Here is an 11,989-nt window from a genome sequence, read left to right as displayed (position 1 = left end):
GCAGCCGTCATTGTTGTTTGGCCGGTCCGGGCTGGGGATTCGAACCCGCCACCTTAGGTGTACGTGGCTGGCGCCTTAGCCGGTTGAGCTATAGGCGCCAAGCCCAAATAAAAATCTTGAAAGAGCAAGTTTCTTTCCATAAAACAAGATGTGGCCTTTTACGTACAGAAAAACAAAGGCCTTGGAAATGAGTATTACTGCTTGCTCCCTTAAGGGGCGATCTACATGACAGCTATTTTATCTATCTTACCTTTGGTGGTAACTTGTCCAAATGAGCCTGATTCTTCTGAAATGCCATCACAGTTTTACACGCATATTGGACAAAACTATCACAGGCTGTGATACTCCCAGTGTCCAGCACAAGGAGTGAGACTCACACACAGTAGGTTTGTTGAATGTTACCTACTCCTTAAGATCCCAAAGGATGTGTAAAAATAACAACTAGAAATGGTAAAATGCAATCATATTTGATCATGTGTGTTGGGGGGGCCTACCCTGGCCCTGCACGAATACTCCCTGCTGCTCCTCATCATCCTCTCCTCCTAAAACAACACAAAGGACCTAGTCAGCCCCACTCCCAAAATTCATACCAAAAGCCCTTCAGCCCCATATAAAAGGGGTCTCTAACTATTCCCCACTCCCACCCCCCACCCTATAGAACCATCTTTGCCCTGCCCAGACCAGACACGCCTCTGTCCCCTTTCCATAAACCTGGCCTGAATCTCTCCTCTCCTGGTCTTGTCTCTGGGTACTGCCATACCACTTTTCAAGGTCTATTTTGTTGTAAAATATATTTATAATCTGTATTTTCTAACTTTTTTCATAAACATAAAGAAAAAATTTTAGGGCAGCGCCTGTGGCTCAAAGGAGTAGGGCGCCGGCCCCATATGCCAGAGGTGGTGGGTTCAAACCCAGCCCCGGGCAAAAACTGCAAAAAAAAGAAAAAATTTTAAAGTCCTGTCTCTACACCTATGACACAGAGATAAATCATATTGTGGAGTCGATGTTTCTGCATGTGTGTTTGTGTGTATTGTGTGTGTGTGTCTGTGTGTGTCACCATGGTTACAAGTCCAGTCTCCAGACTCAGAGACAGGTTTAAATGTGGCCTTAGGCAAGTTTCTCCACACACACCCCCCACACCTCCACCACCCACCCCCGCCCATTTCTTCTTTGTAAAGTGAGACTGATAACACTACCTGATAGGGTGAGAATAGAAGACTTTAAAAAGTCGAACTGGGCTCGGCGCCTGTGGCTCAAGTGGCTAAGGCGCCAGCCACATACACCTAAGGTTCGAATCCAGCCCAGCCCGCCAAACAACAATGATGACTGCAACCAAAAAAAAGTAGCCAGGTGTTGTGACGGGCACCTGTGGTCCCAGCTCCTTGGGAGGCAGAGGCAGGAGACTCACTTGAGCCCAAGAGTTGGAGGTTGCTGTGAGCTGTGATGCCACAGTACTCTACCCAGGGGGACAGCTTGAGGCTCTGTCTCAGAAAAAAAAAGATGAACTGAACCCAGGGCCTGTACACAGTAAGTGGTCAATCAATGTAGCTGTTACTATTTGGGTTTTCAAAAAAGAGTTGCCAAAAAACTCTAGGTTCTGGCTTGGCGCCTGTAGCTCAGCAGCTAGGGCACCAGCCACATACACTGAAGCTGACCGGTTCGAACCCAGTGTGGGCCTGCCAAACAACAATGATAATTACAACAACAACAACAAAAAGCCGGCATTGTGGTGTGCACCTGTAGTCCCAGCTACTTGGGAGGCTGAAGCAAGAGAATCATGTAAGCCCAAGAATTTTAGGCTGCTGTGAGCTGTGATACCACAGAACACTCTACCTAGGGCAACATAGTGAGACTCTGTCCCAAAAAAAAAAAAAAAAAATTCTAAGTTCTGCAGGGGAGCCCCGCCAAGGAACTACACAGGAAGTGGGTACACGTGCCCCCACCCCGACAGGGAGAGCCAGAAAAAGAATGGGGGTGGGGTGCCTGGAGCAGTGGCCTCTGACTCACAGCCCAGCCCCTCCCTGCTTTATCCCTTTGTTCCCTGGGAAATGAGCTGTGACTCACGTGGGCTCCAGTCCTGGGCTGGGCCCATTGGACCCAGGGTCTGGACCGCCCTGCCCACATAGGAGTCACTAAGCAAACTCTGCTGCGAACTCACTGCTTCCCTCACCTCCCCCTGCCCTTCCTGGCCGTTCTAGATCCCAGCCTGCAATATCAGACCTAAAGGGAGGGAGCCTCTAGTGTCTTGGGGGTAGTTTACCACCAACACCAAGTCTGTGCCTGTTTTTTCATTGTCTGCTCCATTTTGATCAAACTTCAATCTATAAAAAAGAAGTCCAGGAGAGTCACTACAGTATTCACACCCATTCCCACCCTCTAAATCCTCTTACACTATTTTTTTAATTGTGGTAAAATATACATCACAAAACACTTAACCACTTTAACCACTTATAAGTGTACAACTCAGTGTGCAGGGAGCACATTCACATGTTGCACAACCATCATCACTATCCGTTTGTCCTCATCCTAAACAGAAACCCTGCACCCACAACACAGTGACTCCTCTTTCTCCCTTCCTCTTCCCCTAGCCCCTGGAAGCCTCTGTTGTACTTTCTGTCTCTGAACTTAACTCTATTAGGTACATCATATAGGTGGAATCATAAAATATTTGTCCTTCTATGACTGGCTTTTTTCATTTAGTATAACATGTTCAAGGTTCACCCATGTTATGACATGGGTCAGAAACTCCAAGACTGAATATCTTCCATTGTACGCACAGACCACATCTTGTCCATCCGGTCAGCTGTCAGTATTGGGTTATTTCTACCTTTTGGCTATTGTGAATAATGCTGCCGTGAACATGGGCATGCCAGTATCTGTTTGAGTCCCTGCTTTTAATTCTTCAGGTATATACCCAGAAGTGCAGGTGTTGGATCACATGGTAATGAAACCACTTGTCGGATTCTGACATCACAGCCATGGCAGCCCCCACAGCTAGCACTCAGTGAGCACTCGCTCTCACTCCGTGTTGCCCACTGCTCTAGGAACTTTTGTTTATTAACTCAGTCCTCACAATAACTCCCTGAGGTGGGGTACAGTCATTTTCATCCCCATTTTACAGACAAAGAAACTAGTTTAGAGAGGTTACCCTTCTCAGATGGCAATGCCAGCATCCGAACCCAGGCGGGAAAACAGTTTTATATTGTTTGCCCAGTTGTGACAAGGAAAGGTGCTGCTCTGCCCACGTGCATTTTCCGACCTGAACAAAGCCTTCAGTAAGGCTTCAACATCTTTCCTTGCTCTGGATGAAGGAACTAAAAAAGGGGAGTGGGAAAGGCATGCTCCACCTGATTGGATTAGTCTGGACTCACTCCTAGCAGGGAGACATCCAACTCTTCCTAGATGGGGGGAAAGGAGGGTTGTTGGTAGATCACATGGGCAGCGCCAACAGTCCTCACTGTTCTGGACCTGGGTGCTTCCAAGCACACTCTCTGATGACTCCGAATGAGTTAGAATGACCTTGAGGAGGCCTACGGCCTGGCAAGGTTGGGCCTGTACCCAGCCCTGGACCGGTCACCACAGCCAGTGTGGAAAGGAACACACTAGGCCCAGCCTGGGCCATAGCCCTCAACTGAGGGGTCAGAGGATACAAATGCCCAGCACAGAGGCTCACTGCTGCATAATCTACAAGAATATAAAGTCCTGAACAAAACAAGGTTAAATAATGTCTCCATATCCACTCATTCAGTGGGACATTATATCGCTATTTTTTTGTTAACTTTAATATAAAAAATTACATTGAGTATAATCTCAACTGTGAAACAAACATTGAAAAGTATAATAATCAGGCCAGTCAAGGTGGCTCACACCTGTAATCTTAGCACTCTAGGAGGCCGAGGTAGATGAGTTGCCTGAGCTCAGGATTTCAAGACCAGATCCTGTCTCTAAAAAATAGTGGGGTGTTATGGTGGGTGTCTGTAACCCCAGCTACTAGGGATGCTGAGGCAAGAGAATCACTTTGAGCCCAGGAGTTTGGGTTGCTGTGAGCTATGACACCACAGCACTCTACTGGGGGCAAGAAAGTGAGACTCTGCCTTAAAAAAAAGAAAAAGAAAGAAAGAAAAGTATAATAATTAAACAATATACTTTTAAAAAATTTTTATGGGTACATAATAGTTGCATATCTTTAAAGGGTACACATGATGTTTTTATATAAGCACACAATATGAATTAATGAAATCCAGGTAACTGGGGTCTCTGTCACCTCAGGTTGGATCACTATTTAAAATAACTGGGCTGGGATCCTTTTGTAGTTCAGAAGTGTGATGATTCGGTTTTCATGTGCATGCATGAGATGTGCCTCCCACAAATCTTGTTACAACGTTGGCAAATTACCTTTCTGATGTGAAAAGTAAATAAATAATAATAATAAAATAACCAGGTCGGGCACAGTGGCTCACGCCTGTAATTCTAGCACTCTGGGAGGCTGAGGCGGGCGGATTGCCTGAGCTCAAGAGTTAGAGACCAGTCTGAGCCAGACAGAGACATTGTCTCTAAAAATAGCCAAGCATGGCTCGGCGCCTATAGCTCAACCGGCTAGGGCACCAGCCACGTACACCTAAGGTGGCGGGTTCGAATCCCCAGCCCGGACCCGCCAAACAACAATGACAGCTACAACCAAAAAATAGCCGGGTGTTGTGGCGGGCACCTGTGGTCCCAGCTACTTGGGAGGCAGAGGCAGGAGACTCGCTTGAGCCCAGGAGTTGGAGGTTGCTGTGAGCTGTAATGCCACGGCACTCTGCCCAGGGGGACAGCTTGAGGCTGTCTCAAAAAAAAAAAAAAATAGCCAGGCATTAACTTTGAGGTTGCTGTGAGACTCTGTCTCAAAAAAATAAATAAATAAAAATAAAAAGCAATAATCATGAAGACTATGTAGCAATTTACAAAAAAAAAAAAGGCTTATACAGGATTATCTGATGGGAAAGGCAAGACTTTCTATACACACACATACACATATACACACACACATACATACATATAATAATTTAAAGGTTAAAAAAACACAGTCAAGAATCACAAAATGGGCTCAAGACCCATAGCACAGTGGTTACGGCACCAGCCACATACACCAATGCTGGTGGGTTCGAACCAAGCCTCAGTCAGCTAAACAACGACAACTGCAACCTGCAACAGCAATAAAAATAGTCCTGTGTTGTGGTGGGTGCCTGTAGTCCCAACTACTTGGGAGGCTGAGGCAAGAGAATCACGCCCAACAGTTTGAGCTTGCCATGAGCTGTGTTGCCACAGCACTCTACTACCAAGGGTAACATAGTGAGACTCTGTCTCAAAAATATACATATATATATAGAGAGAGAGTTACATCATGATGGAAGAATCATAGATAGCTTTTTTATCTCTATTTTCTAAACTTTATTGTTTTGACTCAACAAACACTTATTGTCTGTGCTACTTGAAGTGCTGGGAACAAAACAGGAGAAAAATTCTTGCCCTTGTAGAATTTACATCCTACTGGAGGATACAGATGGTGCACAAGATAAATAAGCAAAATATATCTTATATCGGAAAATGATGGTACCAAGGAGAAAAAATAAACAGGGAAGGCAGAGGAGAGTTTGCGTATAGTGCTAACAGTTTAGACATGACAGTCAGGGAAGGCTGAAGGAAGTGAGGGACTGAACCATGTGGACTCTGGCAGGCCAGCATTTCAGGCAGTGAGAGTACCTGCAAAGGCCTTGAGGTAGCCAATGAGGGGGATGTGGCTGAAGTCAGGTCAGGAGAAGAGCAAACTAAGAGAGAAGTCGGAGAGGAAACACAGCCAAACCTCTTGCGCCTCGTAGCCACTGTTAGGGCTTTGGCTTGGTGGTGAGAACTATTTGAGGGTTTTGCATAGAGGAGTGGTAATCTACCTGACCCTTTAAAAAGATCCCTCTGGCTCTGAGTTGAGAACAAGCTGAAAGGAAATAAGGTCAAAGACTGAGAGACCACAGTCACTCAGGAAAAGGGGAGAATGGCCTGAACAATGGTGAGCAGTGACGACTTGCTAGGTATATATATATGTGTGTGTGTGCATGCATGTGACTATATATGTATGTATTTTTCCTTTATTTTAGAGACAGGGTCTTACTCTTTCACCCAGACTGGAGTGCAGTGGCATCATCATAGCTCCCTGCCGCTTTAACAGTGTGGGCCCAAGCAATCATCCCACCTCAGCCTCCCAAGTAGGTAGGACTACAGGTACATGTAACCACACCTGGTTAATTTTTTAATTTTTATGTAGAGATGGGGTCTCACTGCATTGCCCAGGCTGGTCACTCTAGGTATATTTTGAAAGTATATACTTATTTTGAAAGTATACATCTTGGCTCGGCACCTGTGGCTCAAGCGGCTAAGGCACCAGCCACATACACCTAAGGTGGCGGGTTCAAATCCCCAGCCCAGGCCCGCCAAACAACAATGATGGCTGCAACCAAAAAATGGCCAGGCACTGTGGCGGGCGCCTGTAGTCCCAGCTACTTGGGAGGCTGAGGCAGGAGACTCGCTTGAGCCCAGGAGTTGGAGGTTGCTATGAGCGTGATGCCATGGCACTCTACCCAGGGGGGATAGCTTGAGGCTCCTCTCAAAAAAAAAAAAAAAAGAAAGTATACATCTTGACTCTTGAATCTTATCCCTACTTTATAGTGGGACTTTCTGATAACTGTAGGGATAAGATACAAGAGACAAGATGACACCTCAGGCTTCGGATCTAAGCAACAGGAAGGATGGGGGGGTTGTTGTTTGTTTGTTTTTTTGAGACAGAGTACTGTGGTGTCATAGCTCACAGCAACATCAAACTCTTAGGTGCAAGAGATCCTCTTGCCTAAGCCTCCCAAGTAGCTGGGACTATAGGCACATGCCACCATGCCTGACTAACTTTTTGATTTTTAGTAGAGATGGGGGGTTTTCGCTCTTGTATAAGCTGGTCTCAAACTTCTGAGCTCAAGGGATCCTCCTGCCTCAGCTTCCCAGAGTGCTAGGATTACAGGCATGAGCTACCTCGCCTGACCAAGAAAGGAGTTCTTGTTAATCAAGATGTGGGAAGAGAGTCAGGAGAGTGAGGTGTCCTGGAATCCAGGTAGAAAAGAGGCTTCAAGGAAGAGAAAGTGACTAATTGCATCAAATGCTGATGGGAGCCATGTGGGATGGCCCCAGAGAATAGGCCATTGGGATGAACAACATGGCAGTTACAAGAGACCTCAGCAAGAGATGTCTGGGAAGGGGGAAGAGGAAGCCAAGCCAGGTTGAAATGATGGGTTCTAAAGAGAAATGGGATGGCAGTGTTATTTACAATAGCCAAAAGGTAGAAATAACCCAGAGTCCATGATAGATGACTGGATAAGCAAAATGTGGTGTATATACACAATGGAATATTATTCAGCCTTAAGAAAGAAAATTCTGACACACGCTACAGCATGGATGAACCTTGAGGACATTATGCTGAGTGAAATAAGCCAGCCACAAAAGCACAAACACTACATGATCCCACTCATGTGAAGGTGGGCAGATCCCTTGAGCTTAGGAGTTCAAGACCAGCCTGAGCAAGAGTGAGACCCCAGCTCTTAGCTGGGAGCCTATAGTCCCAGCGACTTGAATTGAGGCAGGAGGATCTCCTAACCCAGTGAGCTAGGCTGATGGCATTCTAGCCTGGACAACAGAATGAGACTCTGTCTCAAAAAAAAAAAAATTAGGGCAGCACCTCTGGCTCAAAGGAGTAGGGCGCTGACCCCATATGCCGGAGGTGGCGGGTTCAAACCCAGCCCTGGCCAAAAAAAAACTGCCAAAAAAAAAAAAAAATAAAGATGGTAAACTTTAGTTTACATTTATTTATTTGTTTTTTTTTTTTTTTTTTGAGACAGAGCCTCAAGCTATCCCCCTGGGTAGAGTGCCATGGCTTCACAGCTCACAGCAACCTCCAACTCCTGGGCTCAAGCAAGTCTCCTGCCTCAGCCTCCCAAGTAGCTGGGACCACAGGCGCCTGCCACAACACCTGGCCATTTTTTGGTTGCAGCCATCATTGTTGTTTGGCAGGTCCGGGCTGGATTCGAATCCGCCACCTTAGGTATATGTGGCTGGTGCCTTAGCCACTTGAGCCGCAGGCGCCGAGCCTATTTTACATTTATTTTATCACAATTTTTTTTTAATGAGAGGCAACAGAAGGCCAAAAAAAGAGAAAATTAGAATCAGCAATCCAGATAATTCTTTCAAGAAGTTTTGCTCTAAGCTGATGAGAAATGGATGTACAACTGGAGGGAGAAGTAGGGTGAAGAGAAGGTTTTCTTGTTCTGGTTTTAAGTTGGGAGAAATAACAGCATGCTTGTTTGCCAATGAGACTGATGCAGTAAACAATGTTCTTAAATGTTTAAATTACTTGCAAAATAAAAGCTGTATTTTGGGGTGACAAAAATGTTCTAGAATTAGATACTGGTAATGTTTGCACCACCTCATGAATGTGCTAAAAACTACTGACTGCACAGGGGTCCATTATATGTTATATAAATTATATCTCAATAAAAAATAAAATAAAAACTATAAGCAAAGTTTAGTGTCTTTTGAATACCATGTCCTCATGAAGGCTGAGTTCCCAGCCAGACAGCCCCAGATAGTGGCAGTTTCTGTGGCCAGTGACCTATGGGACCTCAGCTGGATGGTAGCTTGTGGCACAGGAGAGGTAAGGTCATCCACATTGTGGCTGAGACACAAATGCTGCATTTGCACACTCAGCCCCTACAGCAAATCCACTGATCATGTACTCATAACTGCAGAGAAGTGACTCCTTTTACTTCAGGCCACGAACTCTCAGGAAATATAAGAAAAAAATCCTCTCAATTCAGAGCAAGAAAATTTGCACCCACAACCCCAATCTGCCAACCCATGCTGTCTGACTACAAAGCAAAAAAAACCAGAGAGGGCTTATTTTATCATCAATTACAAAGAAGAAAGTTCTTTCTGAAATGTCCTCTGATCTGTAACAATATCACACACCTGCTTTGAAACATTGCCCTTTTCCTTTCTTCTGAATGACTTCAAAGAGTATCTTACCCACCCTTGTGATGATTAATTTTATGTGTCAACTTGGCTAGACCACAATGACCAGATATATAATCAAACATTATTCTAGGTGTTTTTGAGAAGGTATTGTTTAAGATGAGATTAATATTTAAATCAATAGACTCAGAGTAAAGCAGATTATTCCACAATGTAGGTGGGCTTCATCCAATTTGTTAACACAATACCTGTCACATGAGTTATAAAGACTGTTTTCCAAGTCTTCACGTTACTTTTTACATTACTAATTTTCAAGTTTTCATATTACTTTCTATTGATATATGTTTTAGGTTTTTTTTCCCACAGTTTTTACTCTAAAACATTGTGATATCAAAGAAAAAATTTTCTGGCTTGGCACCTGTGGTTCAAGCGTCTAAGGCACCAGCCACATACACCTGAGGTGGTGGGTTCAAATCCAGCTCGGGCCCACCGAACAACAATGATGGCTGCAACCAAAAATTAGCCGGGCGTTGTGGCAGGTGCCTATAATCTCAACTACTAGGGAAGCGGAGGCAGGAGACTCGCTTAAGCCCAGGAGTTGGAGGTTGCTGTGAGCTGTGATGCTATAGCACTCTACCCAGGGTGACAGCTTGAGGCTCTGCCTCAAAAAAAAAAAAGAAAAAGAAAAAATTTCTTTTGTATGTGTGCATGGCAGTCAGTGTGTTAAAAGCCTTAACAGAAAAAGACTGAGCTCTCCAAGCAAGGAGCTCTGCCAGCACACTGTCTTTGGGTCCAGCCTGTGGACCTACCTTGCAGATTTTGGAATCAATAGGCCTCCACAATCACATGATCCAATTCTTTAAAATAAACCTCTCAATAGACAGATGATGGATTGATATGCATTCTAATAGTTCTGCTTCTCTCCAAACCCTGACTAATATACACCCAAATAAAGTGATTTTCCATCAGAAATTGTCCCTACAGACCTATACGTATAAGAAATTTCAAGTCATCAGATGAATAAAAAGATAAACAAAAACAAAACCCTACAAAATACAACAACCCAGGAAGAATAATATCTGTCTATATACAGCATGGCCATTGCACACAAACTTTATGGCCACCCAGATTGATCAAAGTGGCCATAGTATTCATCATAGTGGATACATCTGGGGTTTTTTTTTAATTTTTTTAGAGACAGAGTCTCACTATGTCGCCCTCAGTAGAATGCCGTGGCGTCACAGCTCACAGCAACCTCCAGCTCTTGGGCTTAGACTATTTTCTTGGCTCAGCCTCCCGAGTAGCTGGGACTACAGGTGCCTGCCGCAATACCCAGCTATTTTTTTGTTGCAGTTTGGCTGGAGCCAGGTTCGAATCTACCACCCTCAGTATATGGGGCCGGTACCCTACTCACTGAGCCATAGGCGCCACCCGATACATCTGTTTTTGAGCACAACTTTAGGTCAAACATTTGGTATTAATTTTATATCCAGGCTCGGCGCCTGTAGCTCAACCGGCTAGGGCGCCAGCCACGTACACCTAGGGTGGCGGATTCGAATCCCCAGCCTGGACCCGCGGAACAACGATGATGGCTGCAACCAAAAAATAGCCGGGTGTTGTGGTGGGCGCCTGTGGTCCCAGCTGCTTGGGAGGCGGAGGCAGGAGACTCGCTTGAGCCCAGGAGTTGGAGGTTGCTGTGAGCTGTAATGCCACAGCACTCTGCCCAGGGGGATAGCTTGAGGCTCTGTCTCAAAAAAAAAAAAAAAAATTTTATATCCGCTTTGTGGATTTTTTCAATAGTCGGTTATTTTAAATTGCACATAAACTTTATGGATACCCTATATAACAACTCATTGAGATACTCAGTTATACTCTATTCCTTAACTGCTGTAGGAGATAGGTATGTGACCTGAATTCGTACCATGAACTCTTAACAGGATTCAGCCTTTCTGGGCTCAAATCCTGGCTCTCCATCACTCACCAGCACTTTAACCCTGGGCAAATCACCTCTCTGTGCCTCAGTTTCTCCATCCATAAAATGGAGATAATATACCTGCTCCATGAGGTTTAGGGGAAGATTAAATGAAATAACATATGTAAAGCACATACGTCTACACAGCAAATTGTCTACACAGCAGTTATGAAACAGTAGGTTTTGACCCACTAGTGAAATAAATTCTGTGGATCTCACATCATTAAAAGAAAGCAAAGATACACTAATGTGAAAAATAATTATCCAAGGACGCTATAGAGTAAATACTGTTTTCACCAACTTCAGATGTGTGCACATACATACACATCCCCCCCGCAACACACACATACACATAAACCTACAAAAAATAGGTTATAGTCTACATTTTTTTTGAGACAGAGTCTCACTTTTTCACCCTGGGTAGAGTACCGTGGCAGCTCAGCTCACAGCAACCTCAAACTCTCAGACTCAAGCAATTCTCTTGCCTCAGCCTCCCGAGTAGCTGAAACTATAGGTGCCCACCACAATGCCCAGCTATTTTTAGAGATGGGGTCTTGCTATGTCTCAGGCTGGTCTCGAACTCCTGAGCTCAGAAGATCCACCCACCTCAGCCTCCCAGAGTGTTAGGATTACAAGTGTGAGCCACTGTGCTTGCCGTAGTCTACTTTTTTTTTTTACAATAGATTATAGTCAAAAGTTTGTGAAAAGACACCAAACTCCACCACATACGAAATGCTCAATAAAATTGTATAGCATCATCATTGTTAACTCCTAAAGATAATATGTTCATACTTTATTAGCATTTATCACAATAAAATAGAACCACTGACACATTTATCAATTCTGCCATTTACTGGAGTGCTATTTAAGACTTACCACACTGGGCTCAGCGCCTATAGCTCAACCGGCTAAGGCGCCAGCCACGTACACCTAAGGTGGTGGGTTCAAATCCCCAGCCCGGACCCGCCAAACAAC

The 11,989-nt window shown here is 44.7% G+C and overlaps 1 protein-coding gene and 1 non-coding gene across 2 annotated transcripts in view; one reads left to right on the top strand and one right to left on the bottom strand.

The window, feature by feature from the left end:
- The window catches only part of ARHGEF3 (Rho guanine nucleotide exchange factor 3), a 321,547-nt gene that overhangs the window by 300,367 nt on the left and 9,191 nt on the right, over positions 1–11,989 (bottom strand). The window lies entirely within an intron of this gene.
- Positions 4,302–4,405, top strand: LOC111725848. The gene has a single exon (XR_002773809.1). It is a non-coding gene; the product is annotated as a small nucleolar RNA U13 (small nucleolar RNA).

Source organism: Otolemur garnettii, unplaced genomic scaffold, assembly GCF_000181295.1.
Source record: "Otolemur garnettii isolate 467f Iridium unplaced genomic scaffold, OtoGar3 scaffold00002, whole genome shotgun sequence".
NCBI lineage: Eukaryota > Metazoa > Chordata > Mammalia > Primates > Galagidae > Otolemur > Otolemur garnettii.
This window is presented reverse-complemented; position numbering and strand designations above follow the sequence as displayed.